Source organism: Marmota flaviventris, chromosome 11 (assembly GCF_047511675.1).
Source record: "Marmota flaviventris isolate mMarFla1 chromosome 11, mMarFla1.hap1, whole genome shotgun sequence".
Classification (NCBI taxonomy): domain Eukaryota; kingdom Metazoa; phylum Chordata; class Mammalia; order Rodentia; family Sciuridae; genus Marmota; species Marmota flaviventris.
The window spans coordinates 28,434,949-28,461,150 of NC_092508.1; positions in this window are offsets into that span (position 1 = coordinate 28,434,949).

Genomic DNA, 26,202 nt, shown 5'->3' on the forward strand with positions numbered 1-26,202 from the left:
GAGGGAAACAGTGGAAAAAAGGAAAGAACATCTTAGTTTTGAAGTTATGAGTTAGTACAGAGTGGAATGTCCACAGTATTTGTGATACAAATCTGCATTTTGGATCTGATTCCTACCTTTGCATGTTGGTTAGGATTTCAGCTCTGTACTAGGTAGACTATGCAACTTCCAGAAAATCACTTAACCTTTCCAAGCTTTGGCATATCTCATCCATGGGATTAGTTGTCATTAAGACTCAGGGTCACCCTGAGGAGGCTAAATGAGAACATGTAACTTGAATACTTAGTACAGGACTTGGCCCAGAACAAGTTCTCAGTAAGCAGAGCAGCGGGCCATGTTGATTCTTTCCATGTAATGTCTTACTCAACTATACCTTTTCATGTGTGGACAAATCTACCTCATATAACTGCTGGTTTGCTAAATCTCTCCCAAGTCATCCTTTGGTTCTGACTTCCTATTTAAACACCAAATCGGAACTTTCTGATGTTTTTCAAAACTCTCATCATAAAACCACATTTCACCTCTCCTACCACTTTCCTCAGGACTCCCTTCAAAGCTCATTTTTCCATCCAACCCATCTCTGCTCTGTCCATGGTCCTGACTCCTTGGGTTCCTATTCTTTGCTCCCTCTTCTTTTGGCCTAGCCAAATCCTCCTTATGTTTCAAGGAATGGCTGAAGTTTCAGACCTTTTAGGAAACTATCTCTGATTACTTTGAGTTGCTATTATGAGTTTTGACAGTGCTTTGGGAGCTGTTGAGATGGCTCCTGATGTTCACTGCAGCAGGGGACCATCAATTGCGACTGAGGTGGAATTGCATAAACTATTAGTGCAGTGTTATATTAGGAAGTTACAGCTAATCATAAACTGCATTAAATATGTAATTTTAATACTGACATATCACATTGGTACAATGATATATCAGCAAATTATATAGAGTAATAATGAATATATGTATGAATTTCTATAAAATAGGCATAGATGAGTGAATACCTAAATTTAATTTGTTAAAGGGAGACCATGATATTTAAAAGAATATTTTGTCTTTTGAAATCCATGCAGTTATTAAAAAGAACAAAATGGATCTATATGTATTGACAAGGAAAGATGTCCTTGATATATTATGTATAAATAGTAAGCAGAGTAGTTTATATGACTTAATTTCTGGAAAACAAACATATAGTTTATGTTTCTCTATGGATAGGAAAAATTAGATACCTACTAAATTGTTGAAAGTGCTTATCTCTGAAGAGTTAGAGATTGGAGAGAGTGACAAGTTTCAACAAAATCAAGATAATTATGCATATTTAAAACTACCCCCCCCCAAAAAAAAAAAAAACAAAAAACCCTGTGCTTGTTTTCTTACAACTTTAAAGTGCTTTTTAAAGTATAGCACTATGATTATAAGAATTGAAAGTTTTCTCTGTGTAAATTTTCTCCCAGTGTTGGAGATCATTTCCCTTGACCTTAGAGCTACATTTGGATTTGACAGTATTTCTCTCAAAAGCCAGCAGTAAGTGTTCTCCAATTTCAGAGATTCAGTAAGGACATTATGGGTACGATATCTTATAAATATATAGCATGTTAAATGGCTTTTACACTGACCAGTCAGGATGGATGCTGACTGGTGTGTCAAGGCACCTTGGCAGAATACCAGCCCTGGCCTTCATAAACTGGCAGAAATTGGTCTCTTGAATCTATTACTCACTTCAGGGAGTTAAGATGATAGAATAGAAAGAGTGTGGGCTTTGGAGCTGGTAGATCCGGACTTGAGACCTGACTCCATCATTTCCTGGTTTCATGATGTAGGGCAAGACAGGTAATCTCTTTGAGCTGCTATTTCATCATGTGTAAAGTGATGATGATAATCTCTATTTCCCAGGGATGTTGGTTAGGTAAAATGAGTGAACCTGTCAAGTGTCTCAGGCATAATAGATATCATGAAATGTTAATAAACTTCTGGTACTCCCCTTTCCCAGTCCTCCTTCCCATATGCCCTTGACCTACTCTAAAAGTATCTGACTCAGGTCTTTTCATCATCCACTAGCAAATTAATTCTTTCCTCTGCTATGTACTATCTTTATTATTGCCCAGTGCCAGATCACACACCCATGATTTCACTGGATTAAAACAATGATGTATGGAAAACAGGTGTTTATTAGGCTGCTACGAACATACAATCCTCAAACAGCTTAGAGCATAGAATACACCCATGGAGTAATTTAGGCCATAATGGCTAAACATATCAGTTTCACCTTTTTGAACTCCATCAGAAGCTCTTTGAGGATAGAGACCATTATTCTCCTAAATATACAGCAATGCCTTGCATAATCATGAGTACATTTGTCACATAGTCATTAGCTGATTGACTGGCTCAGGGGTTGTAGATCCTCTTTAAGGTGTGGGCAAAGAAGGCTGCAAACTGGTCACAGGACTTGATGAGAAATTAAGCCCAAATCTGGCAGTTGATGCTTAATTATACTCCCTAAGCAAATATAACTACACCTAACATTGCAGATTGTATAAAATTTTCCATCTATAGCTATTTTTTCATTTTTCTCATTGGCTTTCTGGTGGTTGATTGGTGCAATAGAGATGCCTTCAGGCAGATTTTGATAATTTTAGAGCATAGGCAGACATCCCTGGGCTTCAGGAAGTACCTGGACAGGCCTGAAAGCATGAGGGAAAGCTTTGGAGAAGGCAATTGAGACACCTCCCAGTGAGACATTGTCTGCGGATCACTGGCCCGATATCACATAAAAGCCCCATCTGAGTCATTACAGCCTATTGTGTCAATGTGTTTTCTGGGAGGCTGTCATCATAGATCATGGTTGGCAGCAAAGGTACTGCCTCCATGGGAGCTGTTACTATTTCCCATCGGTGAACTCTATTAAAGGTCCGTGGGCTACTGCCACTCGAGTTCATATTAACTTGGCCAAAGGGATGGTGATTGATTCTGTGGAATTTTGTGAATACACACAAAATACATTTCATATTGTCATCCGGGTTTTGTATTGCACTTCTATGAGCCCTGCTACATGGTAAATCCAATATCATCTACTGACATTGCTATAGAGGAAAAAACCCACAAATTCCCCTTGCCATTTTAAGGCTGAAATACCTGCCCATTTCCTTTCTTCTCCAGTCATGAAAGATTTAGATCTGACTATAAACCATTGACTTCTCTCCTGACTTAACAACTTGATCTGATGGAAAGGGCATTTATTGCATGCCCACTGTGTACTAAAAAAATAGCAGGGGGAACTACAGGATGATACTGAAAATTTAATACATTAAGGTTTGTACCTTCAGGGAGTTTAGTTAGAAGACACCTAAACAAGGGTTAAAGAATATAATTATAAAACCAATAGGAAGTGCCAAACTAACATGCAGGTATGCCGCTTAGTGCAATAGCTATGTTCTTCAAAAGATGAGTGTGTGCTGAGTCTCGTGAGGCACTTAGAGGGGTCTTTAATAGAGTGAATAGTGAGTGATTCCTTCTGTAGTCTAAAGTCCTGATATTAAAAGTTCTAAATTTTGTGAATCATCCTTTCCTTTGAAGTAGCAGTTGTCCCTCTTTACCCACAAGGGGTACATTCTAAAATCCCAAGTGGATGCCTGAAACCCTGGATAGCACCAGGATCCAAATAAACTGCTTTTCCCTAAACACATATACATATGATAGTTTAACTTTCAAATTGGGCACAGACTTAAGAAAATAATAAATTAGACAATTATAACAATACACATGCATACATAGAGACACTTAGAGGTCTTTTGACCCTGTGTCTGAACTCCTGGAAGAGAAACAGTCCCCTTCAAGTCGTCCTGGGCTACTGTGGTCACTAGCACCTGAGTGGAAGGTCCAAATGTCTCATTTATTATAGCAATTCCTTCATTTCCTCTGCAGCTCATCAAGATTTGAAGATGGTCTCTCTGAAAAGAGTTGAAACAAATATTAGTATGTTCAGACCATGTTTGACCATAGGTTATCTAAAACCACAGAAAGTGAAACTATGGATGCAGGAGGAGGGAAATATCTGCATATGTTTGGGGCTACTAGGTCAGGACAAGCATCCAGCTTAGGGGTAATCATGCAGTTTTCTACATGAATTGAATTTCAGTGAGAGGCTGAAAGTGAAAGATAGGAATTAGTTGTAATTTTAGTGAAGAACAGCCACATGCTCAGAGAAGAAAAAATAGCATCGGGTCTCCATTTCCTTCCTGAGTGGGTGTTGCTCAACACAAGGAGAGCTGGTGCCAAGACGCTCATGTGGCTTGCATGTGGAGATGTGTTACTGTGATGAGTCCTTTCTTTAATATGTCTTTCTAAACTGCATTCTGATATATCCTGCATTCAGTACCATGACAGCCTGAGACCACATGCATACGTAGAGACACTCGGTCATCTTTTGACCCTGTGTCTGAACTCCTTGAAGAGAAACAGTTCCCTTCAAGTCATCCTGGGCTACTGTGGTCAGTAGTACCTGAGTGGAAGGCCTGAATCTCATTCATTATAGCAATTCCTTTATTTCCTGTGACTCCTCTCTGTGACTCATCAAAATCGCAGACCATGTTGATAGATTTATGGGCTTGAGGTCTCCATTCTGAAGATGGAGCGATGATCCAGATGGGCAGAGCTACTTCTCATTCCTTACTAAAGCCTTTTACAATGTCTTTTCAATCTGTACTTCTCTTTAATTTCCATAGTTCCATTGTGGTATGGGGTCTCCTAGATAGATAGATAGACAGACAGATAGACAGCAACAGTCTCTGAGCTGATTCCTCTAATTTCCATCCTCCCTTGTCTAATCAGTCTAAACTCAGCTGGTTATTCAATTGTCCTCAAGCACAGAAACCATCATCCTCTTATTAATGGTTATCTATTGCTTATATCAACAGGTTCCAATTCTTCACTCTAAGATCAGCATCCCTCACAAACTCCCTCTTAGCACAACTGAAACCCTCTCTCAATCTCCCTCTTATCACTGACTTTTTCCTTCCTCAGTACTCTCTGCTATCTCCTAAGTAAAATCCATTTCCTCTGCTTCTGTGGCTTTCTGTGGAATATTCTAGGGCTCAAAAGCCCTACTCACTTCTCTCATCCAAGCCACACCCTGTGAAGCTCAGATTCAAATGCATCTTTTCTGGCATATCTTCATTAATGCAGGATTCCTCCCTTCTCCTCAGCTTTAACATACCCTTCCCAGTTCATATTTTGGTCAGTACAGACTTGTTTATCTAATCATGCTTAAGGAGTTTTATGTTTGTTCTTCAGTTAGAGTTCAAATTCTTGTGGACAGAGGCTGTTTTTCCATTTCTTTTGCCTTTCCTTGGCCTCCGACAGCACCCAGAATCCATTATTGTTTTTAAGCCTAAGGGTAGATACAGGCAGTCACCAAATAATGGCTAGATTATTTTCTAAAATATTTTAAGTTGATCTTTTGGATTTGGAATTATTCCCCCTTAAGAACAAAATTTAAAATGGTGCTTAGGCTTCTTGTCAAGTATTCAAATGTCTGTTTGCATATTCAATGGCATTAGTAACATTAAATTAATAGAAGTGCTATATTTTTCCTAATAACGTTATAAGTAATGTATTCATTCAAATATTGTGTATAGTGGGCTTTCTTTGAGCTAGTACAATGTATATGGTGGAGAAAACCTATCTTCTTATGAGATAGATACATGCTATGGAGGTAAATAACAGCAAGCAGGGGTAGGAAATAGAGTGATCATGGAAGGCTTCCCTGGGGAGGTGACATTTATACTGAGACTTAAAAATATGGGAAGAAATCATTCATGCAATGAGTGGAGATGTGTTACTGAGCACCCAGACAGAAGTAATCCAGTGTGAAAAGGCCCTAGAGTAGAAAATAGCTGTGATGCTCAAGAGCCTGGAAGGTCAGTGTAGCTTCAACAGGGAGGTAAAGATGGTGGCAAGAAATGAAATTAGAAAAGAGACAGGGACCAGGTCACATAGGGCTTTGGCCACAAAGAGGAGTCCAGATCTAATATGAAGGTGATGGGAAACTATTAAAAACTTTTCAGTGAGATTGTATCTTTTTAAGATAATACATTACAAGAATTAGCTAGATATGGAGATGTCATGTTTCCATGGGGCAATGATTTCCACAGAGTGGACAGGAGGGATCGTGGAGGATAGAAAATGTTTATGTGGGATTCCAAGACAAGGTCAGAATGGAGCCAGATACCCAACCATCCCCCTTTGCAGGGATTCAGGGATGGCCAAACAATTTGAGAAGGAATATGGGGTCCCTGCCTCAGGCAACCCTAAAGTCTGAGAATTACCAACAGAGGGGCAGTGTAAGCTAAGAAAGTTGCAAGGAAAGCTGAGGCACAAGTTCCAGAAAGACCAAATTTCAAATTCTGAGGTCAGAAGGCAAGGGTCACACAGCTGAGTTAAGCAGGAGGCAAGAGTGAGTCAGTAACAAAGAACCCCAGGGAGCTTATGGTTTCCTTGGGTGGGGGCAGAAGACCCACCTCTTCCTTCCCGGAATCCAGTGACAGGGGGATCCTTCTCACTCACTTGGCCTTGAGGGATTAGAGTGTTCCCTTGACATTAATAAGGAAGTTCAGGGCAGGTGATAATTCACAATAGGGATGATTGTATCACATGGTCAGGGAGTTTAGCCCAGGAAAGTAAAGTCCAGATTTGTCTAGCTCTCCCCCAAGCCTCGCAGGTTACTTAGAACTCAGTTTCCAATCTGTATGTAGGGATGGCTGTAGGGAAATTTAGATGAAATAATGTATGGAAGGGCTTAGCCAATGCATCATATATATTGAAAAGCTGATTTAAGGAAGATAATCAATTAGTGAGCAGATGAAATTTGCAATGCTACATATAAGTGGCAACATTTTGCCCATAGAGTGATAAATGTATTTCAGAAAGAAAGAAAAGACACAACAAAACTAAAACAAAAAGCCTTGTACTCTGCAAAAACTCACACCCAGAATACCAGTGCTTTGCAGGGGTGGGGTGGGGGTAGGGATTAAGATTGAGACAGACCAATTAGCACTGAGGCAACACTTCAACAAAGTACCAATAAGAACGATAATTTTAATTAAATTGTAGTAGTTTAGAAATCAGTCATATTAATTTCTGACTAAATATACTATAGCAAACATAAGAGTTTAAAAAACGAAGGTAGCTTGATAAAAGGAACATTTAAGGAAATAACAGATTATGTCTATAGATCATGAGGACACGGTCGACATACACACAGATTAAGGGAAACTAAAAAATAACTTCTAAGGACAGGATAAAGAAGACAAAACTGAATTCCTCTGTGGTTTGCTGCACTGAACTGACCAAATGGGCTTTGCAGCTAGCAGCCATTACTATACCGGGCAGGCAGAAAGCTCTGTGGGAACCAGTGTGTCCTCTATATATTCATAACACATGTCCCTATTTAGATAATTTAAGATATGAGCTATTTCATATTCTGGAAAACACGTTTGAGCATGGTGGACTGGTTTTAAAAACTTTGGATAAAAAAGGTCTATAGAATTCTCTCTCTTAAATCACAGACTTGGCACTGTGTTAGGCCCATGATGACTCCTTTTATGTGGTCTGAGCAGTATTTTAAAGTTTTTGAATTTTTAAAATTCAAACATTCAGACATTTATGTCAAAATCTGAATTTTTCTGTTCTTTATTCCTTAAAGGTAATAATTCAGTGGACTGAGAGTGGTTGCCGCTCACTCAGTTGGTGGCTCTTTTCATTTGTTACCTGCATGGTACTGTAGGCACTGGGGTTGGCAAGTCTGGTTAAACATTCCGTTCTGCAGGGCTCTGCTCAATTGTATGTGTATTCGTAAGTGACATGTTTGTGATTATGGAATGCCCACATTTTATTTATATCCACAATCTTTTTTGTGTGTGTGTGGACTTCTCATTACCCCAAAATGCGTACTCTTTCATTTAAAAGTGACCCAGATCTATACTAAACAGGTCACAGGTAAGTGAGATAAATGAATTCCAGAAATAGAAAAAGAAATAATGAGTTTTATGGGCAAATCAAACATTACCCTCCTAATTATCACAGATGCTTAAGGAAGATCTGTTGATCACCTTTGGGTAGTGAGTATTTTAGTGCATTCTTTTAAATTTAATTTGATTTGATTGCTATGGTTCTTGTAGAAAGACAAGAATATATAGTGTCAACATAATTTTATTAGCTGCCTTCCGTATAATTGCTTTAAAATAAGCTAATTCTTCATTGCTATACCTTGAGGTTCTATTCTTATTATTAATGTAAACAGAGCTTAAAACCTTTAATTTTTTTATGTCACAACTGTCTAATTATTATTTGAATGTTGACCTTGTTATTGAGATACAATCAATACACACATATTTGATTTGTATTTTTCAAATAAGATAATGCATACCTCTCTATATTAATCTAGAAGATAAAGCTGGCACTAGGCTACTGCCAATGTAATTCTTACATCTAAAAAAGTTTTGCTTTGGAATTTGGCATTTCTTCATATCTGATTCTCACCTTATGTAACCATCCCACCCCATCCCCAACAGAGTGAATAATGAAGATCCCTGTTTCTATGTTTGACCATGGAAGGGCTTTATGTTATTTAAGCCCTATCTCAAACAGAGATTCCAAGCCATAGACTTGCATTTGATGGATGTGTGTTCATTGCATCAAATTCACCCTGTCTTGTTCCAACAATGATTGATAGCTTTGATTTAAGACCAATAAGTTAGAGGCAGATTGTTCTAAGAATGCTCACCATTTCTTATCAAGATGAGAATGTTCTATAGAAGATACAAAATGCACAGCAATTATTAATTATGGAGAGATCATAAAAATAGGCTATATGAAATATTAATGTAATAGGTTCTTTTCTCCTTATTATGATTTTACTTGGTTAAAAGATTATTGACAAAAATCATGAGCAATCATCTGGCATGAAGCAATTTAGTGAATTATAACTGAATCTTTAAAAATTGTGAATCTAATATCCTCTCACACCTTGAAGCTCAATTTACTATTCCTTTTGATGTTATTGCTAAGTATTGCTGATTTCAGGGTCAGAAAGATTCCATGCATTTTCTCAGACCCCTCCAATACTCAGTGTTATGTAAATTTTTTTAATGGATCCTAGTTGTTGACTCTGTTGTCAGTCATAGATGTTATGATTTTTTTACTATATCAGAGTATGTTTCCATGGAAAGTAATGTGTAGTAAAAGATCAAGTGTATTTCTCTCCCCAAAAGGCATATTTCCTCTCCACTTGTAAGTACCATCTACTGCGACATTTACTGCTGATGGTGTTTCAAACCATTCTTTACAAATGTTTCTTTTTCTTTTTAGGTTATATCACTGAATTGTTAAGTCAATATAAAACTACACAAATTTCTCTCCCTCGGTTTTTCCAAGTTCCATATTATAATGGTTTCTAATAAGGGCTTCTGTTTTCTCATTTTTGGTCATTTTATTCATGATTATTAAAGAAGTTATTGAACACATGCATAAATTTATTCTATTTTTACAAAAATGTTTTTGCAAAAAAACATTTTAAGAATAATTTTTGAAGAATTTCCACTTAGAAAGCCTACAAGTGTGCCCAGTATGGTGCTTGTACTGCAACTCCTTGAGGTCCCACGGACACAGCAGGTGTCTGTGACTGAGGAACAGTGAGCCCACAGTCCTTCTGACACTGGAGAGAGCACTGAAATGAGTGTTAGGAGAGCTGTCCTGTCTTTTACAATATGAATATTTATCCCCTCCTCCTACCATAAGTGGTTTGAGACTACTTAACAATACTAAAACAATAATAAAGCCATAAGTAGAGGTTATAATCTAGGGCAAAGGAAATGAGAACCAGAAATGTCCCAAGCCTAAGACCAAAGTAGTCACTGTTGTTGAGTTGAATTCTAAAGGATGTAGTTATAATCCCACAGGATCTGTCCCTTAGCATGCTTGGGCAAGACACTTCATCTCTCTGGGCTATGACTTCCTCAACTAGAAAGAGCAGGGTGAATTGTTAGATAATTCCAGTGATCTCATCCAGCTTCACAATACTAAATCTCTGTGATTTGGATCATCTACGATATTTAGCTAAATATAAAGGAAAAAAATTGTTTTTAGGGCTGAGTCATGGCCTTGCAAGACTTAGCCAGTTATCTTGCAGAGGGGTAGCACTTTTGATCATGATATAGATGGCGCAAGAGAGTATGGGAGGCATATGCTGTCTCCACTGAAGGTGGGGAGATAGGAAGGAGACTCAGAGCTGACCACAGGGACAGCATGTGCTGTCAGCCCCAAAGAACATTCAATTCTGTTTTGGTCTGATCTGAAGATCCCTTAAACACTGAACATGAACAAATTTTCATGTTTATTTATCCTTCACTAAGATGTGGATATCTGACTTCTTTTAAAGGAAAATTACTTTATAGATTTTGATAGAATAAATGTTTATTTACTTTTATGACATAGATACTTTGAGCAAACCAGAAGTGTAAAAGGAGGAAGCAAAAGCAAAACAAGCAAACAAGAGCTATATATACTAAAGTCCCACAAACCAGAAATCAAATCATTGATTGCTCAGGTAAAGTGATTTAAGAGAGAACAGGTAAATAGAAATGGTCTTATTGTACTGAGTAATATCCAACTTACTGCTTTAAACAATAAAAGATGATTCCAATTTAACTCAAGTTTGATACAAAGAAAAATAAACTGAAGTAAAATAAAAGGAATTTCTGAGCTTAAGATAAATGCTTGCTCCCCAATACATATTGCACAGAGGAGACTTTTGTTCTAGTTTTCCCAAGTATTTATGGTCACTTATAAGGAGGAACAGAGACCAGAAATCCTAATGCTTAACTTGTCCACACACACCACTCTTGTTTTCATCTACTGTGATGTTAAGTGCCATGGATCACACCTTGGAGTATGATTCCAGCTAAACTTGAGTATTTGGACCTATGATACCATGGGCATAGGGATTGCCTAGTCAAAGCTGATTAGAGTTGATGTGTGGCCCCGAGTATAGCACATATTTCTTCACCTGCACAAAGTTACCTCCTTTGTAAAAGTGCAGAAAGGCAAGATGATCAAGTAGATGTGTTCAAGAAAGCCCAAGGATCTGCCCCATTTCCACACCCTACTGAATCATTTGGGGATTTCTCAAACAAAGTGTGCACATGGAGAATGCAAGAAAATTCCTGAGAAGAAAATGACTTTGACTCATTCTTACAAAAGCTCTGTTTTGGGTGTATGTTTTATAGTGTCCATTCTATCTTAGTGCCATAGTACAAGTATATCATTTGCAAGTAAATAAATAAAAAGATATACTTCAGGGGTGCCTGCTTCAAATACCTTCCTTAGAGGTAGGAGTGCCCAGTCAAGAGCTAGAATCCTGCATTAAATGGTGGATGTGGAACCAGTCGGGGACTTCCTCTGTACCTTTGCCTCTCTATGTGCAAACTGAAGTTCTTCTCTCTTCTTTTTTTTTCCAGAAATGTTGGGAGACCCAGAAAGAACACTATGATCCCAAACAGCAAAAAATCCTGTAAACACTGTATATTACCTGGGATCATGTAACTCAAATTTAAATATTATTTTGCTAAACTTATTTTAGATCCTGTGTTAGTGGTTTCCATTTCCTGTGTTTAGTTTATTCTAGTGAAAATTCTCCCAAATGCATATTCGGAATTAAGAAGTGCACACTCTGACTCCCCCAACCCCCCACAAAAAAATAATCTAAGAGAAACTTTCACTCTACCTGATAGATTCATACTAAGTCCTCGTGTCTTAATGTATAACTAAAGGAGAATAATATAAATGTTCTCTGACTTTCTCCTATATAGCTTGTTTATAAAAATACATTGGCTTGTTAAGAATTTGCCTCTTGTTGACCATTAGAACACTTATTAGAATATTTATTGATTATTAACACACATTATTGCATGTGTGTGTGTGTGTGTGTGTGTGTGTGTGTGTATGCACTCACTGAAAGAAACTTAGCTCTCTAGCTACTCACTGCTGGGCTTGATTTAGATTATACACATTTATGGAATTAAAAATCACTAAATCCAAGAGCAGATTTAGCTGAGGCTCAGGAGTAGAAGGCTCAGTGTCCAACAGGGGCAGAAGAAGAGAGAGAACTTCCTGCTGTATCTTGAGTTTCTAGGATTCAGAGACCCAGTCACCCAATAAATCCAGACAACAGGGCTAGTTATACCCAACACCTTGCTGTTATTTGTTTGCTAGGGCTGCCCTAACAAAGTACCTGGGTGGTTTAACATAGATATTTATTCTCTTACAATTCTAGAGGGTGGAAGTCCAAGTTCAAGGAATCACCAGGATGGGTTCTTCTGAGGTGTCTTCCCTTGGCTTGTAGATGACCATCTTCTCCCTGTTTTCTCATGGTCTTTTCTCTTGTGTCTGTGTCCTAGTCTCTTCTTCCGATAAGGTCACCAAACATATTAGACTAAGACTTACCCTAATGACCTCATTTTAACTTAATCCCCTCTTTAAAAATTCTTCAACCACAGTCATATTCTGAGGTACAGGGTATTAGGACTTCAACATCTAAATGAGGGAGCTGCTATTTAGCCCCCAAACAGTGGTATTCCCCAAGGTGAAGACTGCACAGCCATCTCGACAGCATTCTAGCTAAGTTACAGCTAAATTTACAATAGATGAAAGCTTTCTGTGACTTGGACTACCTTTACACACAATTGTGAAATGCTTTATTGTGCAACTGTTAAAAAAGAGTTTGTTGCTTTCCAAGGCAGAGATGACTATATTCCAGAAATGAACGAAGGTTTCCTGTGCCTTTTCTGTAATGAAGGAAGGAGAGGAAAGAAAATTGGGGATATTAGTGCTGTCAGTTACTATTATAAGATATTCAGCAAGTTTTAATCCCATTTGGAGGTTTCATTTACATGGAAAGAATCAGATTTATATATTAACATAAGTTTCATTTGTTTTTCTCCTGACTCAATCCACCCGAAGGGACTTGAATTTGAACTCTTCAGATTGTAGAGAAGAGGGTCAAAATACAATTGGTTTGCTAAACTGTCATATGAGATTCTCTTGCCGATATCTGCAGTGTTTTTCTTGGCTGACCAAGCACTTTTTTTTTTCCTGGAAAGCAAACAGAAAACATCTGTCTATGAAATGGGTCAGAGCAAACATATTTGGTCAGGTGCAGGATAAATAGATCACAGGTTGACTAAAATTGTCCTATACAAAGCAAAACAAATCTTTAAGCCAGACAGACCCAACTTGAAGACTTTCAAAAGCAAAAAAACACAAAACCAAAAAAATCAAGAAATTGAATGTGCTCATGACTAGCCCTTATTTCTATAGAAGGTATGTTTCCTAAAGATTTATTCTTGCAATTATAGGTGACCAAAGCACCAAACAATCAACCAAAAACCCTGAGCTTGACATCTTTGTGACAACTATGATCTTCCAAGATGTCATGGTCAACAAGGTGGTTTAGAGATGGTACAACCCTAAAAATCATAGAGGACATAAAGGAAAGGTCACTGCATTAAGAAAGAGATAGGCAGAGAATACGCTAGGTTGATAACAAAGTTTTATATTCCAGATAGTAATCTGATCTTTTAATGAACAAGAAAGAATTGGAAGAGATTTATGGACAGAACATCTAGAGAAAAAAAAATTTAACTTGAGGAGGAAATAAAGTCTATCACCTCCACTAGAAATGAAGCAAAATAGTTGTTCATTTTGTGTTTGCAATGAAAATGAGAAATCTAACTAATCAAGTAGATATCAACTTTTTTTTTGTTATTCTATTTAATTATATCAATTCTCTATCAAAACCCATGATCATTACATCTGTCAACTGGGATCACAGAATCCCACATTAATAAGAACTCAGAGATTTTCCTTCCTTGAAAGTCCTTTGGTCTTGATGGTATTACTCTATCTTGGCTCCCCTCTACCTCTTTAGATCATTTTTCTCAGTCCTCTATGCAGTCTCTTCTTCCTTTGTCCATCCTTAGATGCTGATGATCTTATCTTTCCTAGGTGATCTTATTCACTCTCAAGCTGTTAGCTAATATCCCTGTATCGATGACTTCCAATGTATATCTTTCTTCTGAATCACAATCTATTAATTCATCTTGAACTATTTAAGAACTTTATATTTAAAATTGAACATTCCAAACTGTAGTTGTCACTGGCTCCAAATGTGATACCCAGGACCTAAGATGAGCCTCCATTATCCCTACTTCTAGGGATTTATGTCTTTGGATTTGTCTTCCCATGTTAGATAGGGCTTATTAGTATAAATAAAACTTTATAAAAATGATAATATGGCTTCCAAAATTTGGTCAAGATGACATTGTGGCTTCTTTCTTGTCCTCGTTCATTATTCACTTAGGGGAATCCTGATGTTATGTCATGAAAAACTATTTCCTATGGAGAAGACCACATGACATAGAAGATGCCTCCTGTCAGCAACCAGCACCAACTTTCAGGCATGTGAATGAACCAAACTGGAAACAGCTCTCCAGCCTCAGTTAGGTCTTCAGATGATTGCAACTTTGGCTAACATCTTGACTACAATCTCCTGGGAGACCTTAGGCCAGAACCATCTAGCTGAGCCACTCTCAAACCCTACCTCACAGAAACTATGAAATAATACATTTCTATTAATATTTGGGGCCACTAAGTTTGGGGGATAATTTGCCATGTAGCAAATACATTACCAATACTCAAAAAAAAAAAAAAAAAAAAAAAGAAGAAAGAAAGAAAGAAAAGAAAACTCCTGCATTTTCTCTGTCAGTTGCCCACAGAACAATCTAAATTCAGTAATTCATGGAAGAAGTAATGAGAACTTTGGTTAAGATAGTGGGAAAAATGCATGGAGTAAATGGACATTTTAAAATATTTTCTGGAATTTGGTGATAAGAGATGATTATGGGGAATATTAGGAAATAGCAGGAGTTTAGGATGAGAGGCTTATTCACTTGGTGTTAGGTTTTATTGAGCTCAGTTCCAAAAGAAAGGCAAGAAAAAGCCATCCAAATAAACTTTAATGATCTAAGACTTCTTTCATAAGTCAGTTTGCACAATTTCTTCATAGGAATTGGATTTTAAATATCATGACTAAAGAGAAAAAAATAGCGAGAAAGGTTAACTTTAAGGTCAAATGCAAATAATCTTTCATATTTTGGTTTGTACTCTTGAAATTTTCTTTATATGTTTTATCTTATTTGCCATTCTCAACAATACTGTGGTGTATTATTATCTCAGCCAGTTTTTATGCAGATGTAAGTAGTGAGAAAAAATAAGATAGTATGTCAGTTGGTAGATTTTTTATTGAAATTGTGACAGGATCCAACTCAAACCAGCTCAAGTTTTTTAAAAAATGATTTTATTACTAAAAGAACAGAAATTGGTACAGCTTCAGATCACAGTGATTCAACCCGTCCACAGTATCCATTTCTTACTATGCTTCATTGCTTCCTCTGGGCTACCTCATTCTTCCACTCTATGTGGTATGGCTCAGTGATGTGAGGCTCCTAGTATGACAACACTGGACACCACACCAGATCAATGGAGCTAAAGCAAGTCTCTTCAGGTAGCTTCTAGGGAAGCCCTGAGATGCAGTCTGATTGGCTGCCCACCCCTGAGTCAACCACATAATGAAGGAAAATATGAGCTGCTTTCACATGCTTCAATACTTGAAGTTGAGGAGGCAAGTCTGTCCTGAAGTTCATGGACTCTGTCTCAAGGAGAGAGTTCTCAAAGGAAAAAATCAGAGTAGAATTGCCAAAACAGGAAACTGAAACTGCACATCCTAGGTGACCAAAAAACAATCACTGTCCAATAGAAATATTATATGTAAAGTCTGAGAACATGCACCTGAGGAACTGCCATTAACAAGAAAAAAAGAATGTTAGGCTTAAATAGAAAAACTGAGGCAAAAAAAAAAAAAAGTGCCTGAACTAGAATTAGAACCCAGGTTGCCTGCATTTCAGATTGATTAGTGCCACTTCTATTCTGCCATGTCTAAGGTGGGAGGTGAACAGTTTCAGATTGCAGACTAGATGGTTTCTCTCCCTTGTCGACCCTCATACACCTTCTCATTTCATGCTGGACTGAATCATTCTGTCTTCTAAGTGCTAACTGTGGAGATCATGGCCATGCCCATCCATATACTGTTTTCTCTGAGCCTCATGTGCCTGCAAAGATCCCTGGGACTTGTACAGTAGAACCCAAGTGGGAAATGGCTCCTGTAAGAGAACACCTTTACCCTGGGCAGTGGGTGGGACTAGTTGGTGGCACAGGGAACATGTTGTACATCCTTCCTTAGTGCTGACACCAGCATCTATCTTGGAGTCCCCTGGAAGGGAGACTGAGCTCTAACATAACGGGGCAGAGTCTGAGCAGGGTCACTGGTGCAGAGCTGAAGTACCATAGGAAAGTATGTTTCCCTGGAGGGCTAAAGTAATTCTCCTTAAGTAGAAGGCTGGGAAAATGTGAGTAAGAGGTGGGGGAAGCAGTCAAGGCATGACCATTTCGTCAGAGCATTTTAAAATTTCTGCTCAGAGTCCTTAAAAGGTTGTCCAATAAATGTCCTGGCTCAGGTGGGTCAGCTTTGAAACCATCCAAAATACCCAGTCTCCTGGACAGTGTTTAGAGACATTTGGAGAGGAAGATACCTAATTTGGAAACATGTTCCAATGCTGAATCACCCTTTCAACTGAAAATTCCTTTTTATGTGTTGTCACACTCCGTTTTCTGTCTTTCAAGAGAGTTAATTAATTCCAATCTAGGGAGTGGGTTAAAGGACCAATTTTTCATGACTGTTTGACCTCACTTCATCTTGCTCTTCAGTGCCCTGGTTTTTACATCTGTCAGGAATGATAAGTAATACATTTTGTAGGAACACAGTGCAGATGAGGAGATATAGTCAGAAAGACAAAAGGACCATTTAATCCATTATTTAACTATTTAATCCTCATTATTACTAATAATGACAGTTGTAGTTGTAGTAATAAATTTATAGGAAGAAAATAGAGTAATTTCTAGGGAAAAAAATGTATAGATGAAAAAAAAGATGAATGTTAACAATTAGGTAGTACTTGATTTTGCATTTGTTGTAAAAGTACCAAGGAGAATGTCTGTTTTGGAATGTGTATGTGTGTGTGTGTCTGTGTACTGTACACACACACAATATTTGACTTCAGGTGTTGTTCACCAACTTTCATATATTTCTAACAATAGCCCCAGATATGTTAAAAACCAATATTTTATTGTCTAATTTGGGGATGTTTTCTCATGTGGATGGTCATAAATCTTGCAAGACATATTGCTCATTTCTTTGAAGAATTCATGTGGATTCCTAGGTGGGAGCCTGGAATCATGTATCATACCCTCAAACACCTTGTTTCTGCCCAGCAGAGGAGCCCCACATAAGTCTGACAGTTTTGTGGTCACCAACAATTTCATGGTTACTATCTGCAGCCAAAAGGGTCCATCATCAAATCTTCCTTCTACTACAATCTTGTCTTCCTGGAATTTGTAATATTTATCTAATATGGATAGGGGATATTTTTTGGAGAGTGCATAGTCATGTTAAAATAAATACCCTGGAGAAATACTTTCAATTAAAATTCAGAAGGTTTAAAAATCCAGGCTAGAAAGGATTTCCCTGACCTACAAAACCTAATAAGATTTTTCCTTTCCATTTCTCCCTCATCATCCCCCCTAAGTGTGTGGAGCCGTGCTGCTTTCTTACCTGATGGCCCCATTTAGCTCTGCCCTCTAGACATTTCAGTCAGAAAATGGCTTTCAAGAATATTTTGAGAAAACTTGACATACTGATCTACTCTCAAACTCAATGATTTTTTTTTTTAGTGAAAAATAGAAATCACAAAATCAAGCGACAACAAAATAAGAAAAACCTGATCAGAAGAAAGAGAGGTCAAATTTGTGGTGATTGAAGGAGTTAATATAAGAAGAATTTAGACAGTAGAGATTGCAAGGCCTGAAGTAAGTAGACCCAGAGTGAGATAGACTTATGTTAGAGTATGGGCCTGGAGTGGGATAGACTTATGATAAAGAGGGCCCTCTTCTCTTTGGGAATGGGGCCTAGCTTTCATCTCTCCTGGTCTTATCTATAAAGCGGGGGCTATGCTACGAATCTCTAGGTTGCACATTATCTTGATGAGTTTTTCCACATTGCATATGTAACCTTCCTGTCTGATTTGAGTATAGTGCCTCAAATCAACATACTTGATTATTTAGAGTTATTATTATGAAAAATAAAAGGCCTGAATAATATAAAATTTTCTTTATCTCTGAATGTATCCTTATTAGAATGAAAGAATAGATATTCAAATAAAATTAATGAAAATATCCAGTTAGAACTAAGAAGCAGACCTGTAGCAACCGAGATGAATACAAGGTGATACAGTGTTCACTAGAGATTATTCTTTGCCAGGGCTTGGAGTAGGAGGGGCAGGAGCAGCACCTGGAAAGATACTTGGGAGGTCCTCAGCCTTGAGTCCTGCAGGCCTGTGCTTGCACAACACTGAGAGTACGTACCTCCTTTAAGTTTACGCCCCAGGTGACCCTACTGCTCTACCCTAGTGATGGACCTGTTCAGAGGACATCCTGCCTGGCTCATTTGTCAGGTACCCTGTCCTCTATCCAGAGCTTTCTTTCACAGTCAACATATGGAGATACAACAGCCACTGTTGCCAGACCTCTTCAGCTACCCAAAGGACTCCAAGAGAGATCATTAGAGGAGCTGGATGAGGAAGGGCGCAGAGGTGCATCTAAGTCTATAAAGTTTAACTGCAGAGATGATCTCATGTTCAGTGGTCAAGCACATGGAGGGACTTGCTAAGCTTTCCACTGTTGAGGGTAACGAGTCATGACCTCATTTTCTCTCAAACCAGTCTTAGTAAAGGCACTAAAAATAGCAAACAGGATATTTTTAATTGACTTTTAAAGAACCACATTGGGAACAGAAAGACACCAGTCACCTTCAAGAATTAGCAACAAAGGGGAGTTGGATGGCAATTGGTGGACAGTCCCCAACAAGGACATTTTTCTTACATTTTGTTTTTAAGATGTCTATAAAGGTGTGGAACTTTCAGTATTCAGTTCACTCATCTCCACTCACAGTGTAAATTATTTGTAAACACAGCCTGATACCAACACTTGTACTCTAGGTTGATTGGCATTATTTGACAAGTTCATACAAACTTTTTTTTTTTTTTTTTTTGAGAATGGCAATTTATTAGGAATGTGTTTGGCTCTATGTAGCAGAAATGACTTTTAGCATATGGATTTATTTTTCTCATGTATCAAGATATTCGGTCAGTTATTCTTGTTGGTCTGCATCCTTAGTCCTCTTGATCTTTCCCTCATAACCACAGTATGACTGGGCAGCTTCAATTATTGAAGTAGAACGAAAGAGGGACAGTGAAAGGAAGGTACTCAATCACTGTCCCTTTCTACATGGAAAGCCCACTCTCCCTGCATGTTAAATATTGAATTACATCCCCCTACAAAAAAGATATGTCGAAGTCCTCACATTCAGTACTTTAGAATGTGAACTTGTTTGGCGAGAGGATGTTGACAGAAGTTAATTAAAATGAGGTTGTTAGGGTGCATCATAAACAATATGATGGATGTCCTTATAAAAAAAGAGGAAAGTTGGATGCAGAGTCATGCCTACTGGAGAATGTCACATGAACAAGAAAGGCCATCTATAAGCCAAGGAGCAGATAGATCCTTCCCTCAGGGCCCTCAGAAGGAACCAATCTTATGAACACCTTGATTTCAGATTTTCATCCTCCAAACCCGTGAGAGGATTTCTTGTGTTTAAGTCACCCAGTTTGTGGTATTTTTTATGGCAGCCCAAGTAAACTAACACACCTCAGAAGACTTCCATTTCCATGCTATTGACCAGAACTGTGCCCCTGGTCACACCTCACTATGAGAGGATGGGTGAGACTATATTTAGCTGAATATATTCCAATGTTTGTGCTTGTAAAATGGACTTGCTAGGAAGGCTAGTACTCCCCCCAACTGAGAATGAAGATTTGAAAAAGCACTTTGGAGATAAAATTGTGCAGTGGAAAGAGACTTAATCTCTTAAGTCTCAGCCTTTTTATCTGGCAAATGGGAATGACAATGCTCTTAGCATTTTGGGGGGGAGTGGGGGTACCGGGATTGAGCTCAGGGGCACTTGACCACTGAGCCACATTACCAGCCCTGTTTTGTATTTTATTTAGAGACAGGGTCTCACTGAGTTGCTTAGCGCCTCTCTGGTGCCGAGACTTGCTTTGAACACCTGATCTTCCTGTTTCAGTCTCCCGAGCTGTTGGATTACAGGTGAGTGCCACGAGCCCAAAGCTCTTAGTATTTTAACGTTGGCAATGTCATAAAGCTGTGGTGAAGACCAAGTAAAGTAGCAGATATGCACATTGCTTTGAAAGTATAATGGTCTACTTAGACGTAAAAAGATTATAAAAAGAAGACATTTCAGTTTATACACCTAGAAAATGAAGGAGAGTTAAAGCAAATTAGACTTCTCTTAGAAATTCAAATAAGTGGAAAGGGGAATGGCAGTACTTCTAAATCTAATTTTTACCAACAAGAAGTCACCATTTGATGAAGTAGAAATAACACCATAGACAGCAGCTCCATTTGCTCAGCAGAAATGGGAGTCAGGCAGGTGGTTGTGACCAGGTGGAACTGGCTCCAGCTTCAGGAAGCCATTTATCACAAGTTCAGGAAAAGATGGCCCTTGGCTTGTAACCATGCTTCACTACCTTTAATGTGCACACAGATCACCTGGGGATTTCATTAAAATGCTTATTACAGTTCAGTAGGCCTGCATGGGGCCTGCCATTCTGTGGTTCTCACAAGCTCTCAGGTATTGTTAATGCTACTGTTCTAAGGACCACACTTAGAGCAGCAAGGTCTACATCACTGAAAGAGAGGATGGTGCAAGTGGGACAGGTTTTCAAATCTAAAATCTGACAACCTATTGGGGGAATGACCCTTCTGAGGCCAAAAAAAAAAAAAAAAGTGAGAAATCTAAACATAGTGTTCTGAGGGTCTTGAGGGTATCACCTCAACAAACAGCTTCTAAGAGAAAGTGGGGAAGTTGGAAAGAGAAATACAGCTGAGGACAATCATAAACAAATGATGTGGACTTGTCTGGAACACATTAGAACAGAGTAAGCAATACTATTTAAAAATTATTCAAGAGCAACAAGAGAGGTACCTGGGAGATAGACACCTCCCAAGAGCCTGTTCTCCCAAGTGACACGGGGATCCTTATGGCAACTGACTTGGGAGCCAAGAAAATACCCTCCTGAGTCAAGACTATATTTTGATTCTTGACTTCATTTTCTCAACAAAATTCTAGAATTCAGTATTAAACTGATGGAATTGTGGACTGGCAATCTTCAGAACCAGCATCTATCTTTTAAGCTGGAGTTGGGCCAGATAGCACAATATCCCTGTTTGAGAGGTGACCCAGCCAGAGGCAAAGGGGCACTTGGGTTCAGTATAAACAGGTTATTCAAAGGTTGATATATGAAAAGGGAAAGAGATTATTTTTGGGTGGGAGGTGAGCAATGGAAGACAGAACCATGCCCAATCTGAAGACCTTAGAGGCCAGGTAGACCTTATCTTAGTCTTAAGAAGAAATGACTAAGAACCTTACCTCGGTCGGGGTGGAGGTATCTCAAAGTCAAACTTCCTCACAAGGGGTGTCCATTTCTGCCTTCTGCTCCTCTCCTACCCTCACCACTCAGCAGGTTCTGAACTCCAATATTTGCACCCTTCAAAGTTGCTGAAGCCTCTCCTCTTCTTTGCACCTGCCAGCTGTGTTTTCTGCCCGGCTTCACATAGACACTGCAGTGGGATGATACCATGCTGATTGTTGTGCTTATCACTGAGGGATCCCTTTCTCTTGGAAAGCAGGCTTGGTGAGTTTACACCACATGGTTATTTTTTCTTCATGTATTTTTATATTTTGTCTATATTTTCTTTTTGTTCTCAGGGAGCATTCATCCAACACCAGCTGATTTACCTTTGCTGGGAGACAGTTACCCCAGTGGAAGGCCATGTTCACGCTCTTTCTCCCAGCCAGCCAGTGTCAGGAATGTGGAGCTTCAGAGTGCACCTCAGATGCCATGCTGATTCTCACCTCCATTTAGATTCTAGCCCAATAATTTATTATTATCTTGTTAGTTTATCAATACTTATGTCCATATACATATTTTTTCTGAGCATTTTGGCTGTTTTTACAGATATAGTGACTGCCCCAATAATCTACTCTGCTGTATCACTCTCATTACTTTTTATTTAAGTCTCTCTTAGTTAACATGTCAGTTCTAAGAAGGACAAGAAACATTTCACCCACCTTTATAGCCCCAGTCCCCAGCCTATGTGCTTGACAGAATGGTTGTCGATAATTGTCAAGCAAATGAAATTATGTTTTTAAATAAAAATATCTGGGTGGTGGGCTCACCAGAACCAAAGCTCAGTTTTTCCTAGTTTAACAACCAAATGATTAAATTCACAAAGGTGAGAATTTGTGTTCTAGGGACGTGTGTTCACAAAGCAAATTTACAAGGAACTAATTTATAAATAACAACATGGCTTGATCAGTGTTTAATGGGAGGCACAGCTAGAATGATAATGGATACCTGTTATATTTCCTCTTCCCTTTTCCTTTTGTACTTGACTTCGGTCTTTTATTTAGGATGAATTTTTTTTGTATTATGGTTCCTGTTTTTTTTTTTTTTTTTTTCATACCTCTCCAAATTTTTTTTTTTTAAATTTTTTATTGTGGGTTGTTCAAAACATTACAAATTTCTTGACATATCATATTCCACACTTTGATTCAAGTGGGTTATGAACTCCCACCTTCACCCCATACACAGATTGCAGAATCACATCAGTTACACATCCATTGATTTACAAATTGCCATACTAGTGTCTGTTGTGCTCCACTACCTTTCCCATCCTCCCCCCTCCCCCCTCCCCACCTCTCCCCTCCCCTCCCCTCCTCTCTCTCTACCTCCTCCACTGTATAATGGTTCCTGTTTTTTATTGTGTTTATTCAGACTTCCTCTCTGAAACTAGAAGAAATAATATACAAGTATGAAAATAAATAAAAATCGATACCAGGTGTTTACCAAGCGCAATCTCCCAGAAGCCAGTCCACTCAGAAGACGAAATCACAGACTAGAAGTTTGCTATGGTATAAATGAATCAGAAAGGGGAAAGTCAAGGTTGCCAAATACTCACTTTAAAGCGACTCAAGAAGATCTCCTTCCACTCTAAGTGATCTTTAAAGGTCATTTAGTATCAGGACATACGTTGCCCACAGACAATGTGGAAGAAATTATAGTGAACCAGTTCTTCCTCCCCAGCTTTCCTTTTTTTGATGCTGTTGCTGGTTCCCAGAAAGGTCTGTTATTACATCACTTTGTGAAATGTGACAATATTGAGATTGCAATCTCTCTTAAAATGTAACAAATTTAAGTGTGACTATTTGCTGATAGACTGGTGTTATGGCTTGGATCTTAAATTCCGGCCAGAGGTCCATATGCTCAAGTCTTGTTGGCCAGCCTGTGGTAATGTTGGGGGGTGGCAGAACTTTCAGGAAGTGGGAAGAAGTTAGACCACTGGGGTGTGCCCTTGAAGGGGATATTATCCTCTGAGCTCACTGTCTCTCTCTCTTTGCTTCTCAGCTGCCATGAGTAAGCAGGCCTCCTCTGCCATAATGTCCTGTGCCGCCACAGGCCCAAAGTAATGGAGCCAAGAAACTATGGACTAAAAGCTCTGAAACTGAGAGCCAAAATAAAACTTTTCGCCCTTAAAGTTGATTTTAAAGTCATCACAGTAATAGGAAGTTGACACAACTGGGAAATAGCTTATTTTTAAAAAACACATGTTATCTCTCAATCACTCTGTAAAGAGTTATTTGACAATGTGTCTGTGTTAGTCATCATTTTGTCACTGGAACCAAAATACCTGACCAGAACAAATTAGAGGAGGAAAAGTGTATTTTGGCTCATGGGTTCAGTGGTTCAGTCCATGGTTGGCTGACTCTTGCTCTGGGCCTGGGTAGGGTAGTGTATCATGGCAGAAGGATAAGGAGGAGGAAAACTGCTCACTTCATGGTAGACAGGAATGAGAGAGCAGAACAAAGTACATAATCCCTTGCAGTGACCTACTTCCTCCAGCCATGTCCCCCACTTTCTACAGTTACCACCCAGTTATTCCATTAGATGGATTAATCCATTGATTAGGTTATAATTCTCCTAATCATTTTACCTCTTACCATTGCTGCATTATCTGACATGATAACATCAGATATGGGTGGGAGTGGTGGCAACTCATATCCCAATCATGACAGTATCTCATACACTCTGCATAGCTTTGGGTAATTTTAATTGCAGTCATCCCCAAGTATCTTCAAGGGATTGGTTTCAGAACCCACTGTGTATACTAAAATCCTCAGGATATTCAAGTCCCTTACATAAGATTGCATTGTACTTGCATGTAACCTACCCACATCCTCCTATATACTCTAAATCATCTCTGAGTTACTTATAATACTAATGATAATGACTAGGAAAAAAGTCTATATGTTCAGTACAGATGCATTTTTTTGCATTGTATGAGAATATTTCTGGTCTGTAGTTGGTTGAATCCATACATGCAGAATTCATGGGTATGGAGGACCAGCTTACAGAGATTTTTCCAGAAGCCTTAAAATCTCCTATGTTTTCTTTCTTTGAGATCATTTGAGTTAATATCATTTCCTCCTATTCAGGCCAACATAATAGAAGATAAAGCAAACAATACAATGTCCAAACAACCCTGGAGAAAGAGAAATACTACTTTAAAGTTTTATTAAAAATATATTTTAAAAAATACTTAATGATTTTCTTTAAAAATTACGACTTCATGTGTTTCATAGGAGATATTAGATTTTCTCTAGGGTGAGCAGATAAATGTTCCTCTGGAATTTATAATCTCAAAAGGGCAATGTTACACATGAATACATAGAAAGAACAAAACAATAGAGACAAATTTAACCCAAACATTACTTAAAGACTGGGAATCAATATTGCAGAAAGGCAGAGGATATGTTAACTCGGGGCATCCAGAGAGGTGTGTAGAATTTTATATTTGAACAACTGGGATAGGGAGCAAGACTATCAGTTATATTGCCTTTTAGCCTTCTCCATCCATGTTACCTCCTATGAGAAAAGCCAAAGTGAAATGACTCTGTTTAAATCAGGGTCACTTTTGCTTAGAACAATCTTTGAGCAGTGCTAAGCTATAGAAGGAGATAAGAGTTGGGAGAGAATTGTGAACCCTTTTTTGTTTGTGGCATTGGGGATTGAACCCAGGGGTGCTTAACCACTGAGTCACGTCCCCAGCCCTTTCTATATTTTATTTAGAGGCAGAGTCTTGCTAAGTTGCTTAGAGCCTCACTAAGTAGCTAAGGCTGGCCTTGAACTTGCAATCCTCCTGTCTCAGCCTCCCAAACTGCTGGGATTACAGGTGTGCACCACTGTGCCCAGGGAGAATTGTGAACCTTCTGAGATGGGCACCATAGCACAATTTCCCCCATTTACACTGTACAAGTGGAAGGTTAACACATTTGCCTAGTTTGCTCTTGAGAAGCTCAGTAATCAGTCCTAAAAACTGTAACTCAGCTGACTTCTCTAACCATTCAAATAAGCATCTTTCTGGTAAAGAAAATTCAGTGGAATTCAAATGAGTGACCAGTCAGCAAAAAACTGCTGCTGACATTATTAATCTTCTAAATTACCCAGATCTATCATGCACATAAAAACTCATCATTGGGCACTTGTGGAATAGGTATCCCTCACTTAAAGAAATGGTCATTGTCAGCAAAGTTTGCAGTAGGGAGACTTTCTATCAAATCAATCTTATTCTCCCATTGATTTCCATTACAAAATCTGAGATGCATTCTGCTGTTTAATCCCATTAACAATCTACCAAACCCTTTGGAAATGGCACATTTAAAAGAAAAATGATGATATTCTGATAAAACAGTGATACCTAATATATTAATAGTAACACTGTGTTGTATTCAACATGTCACAACAACAACAAAAAAACCATTCAGGATGAAACACAATACACTCTTACAAACTGTGC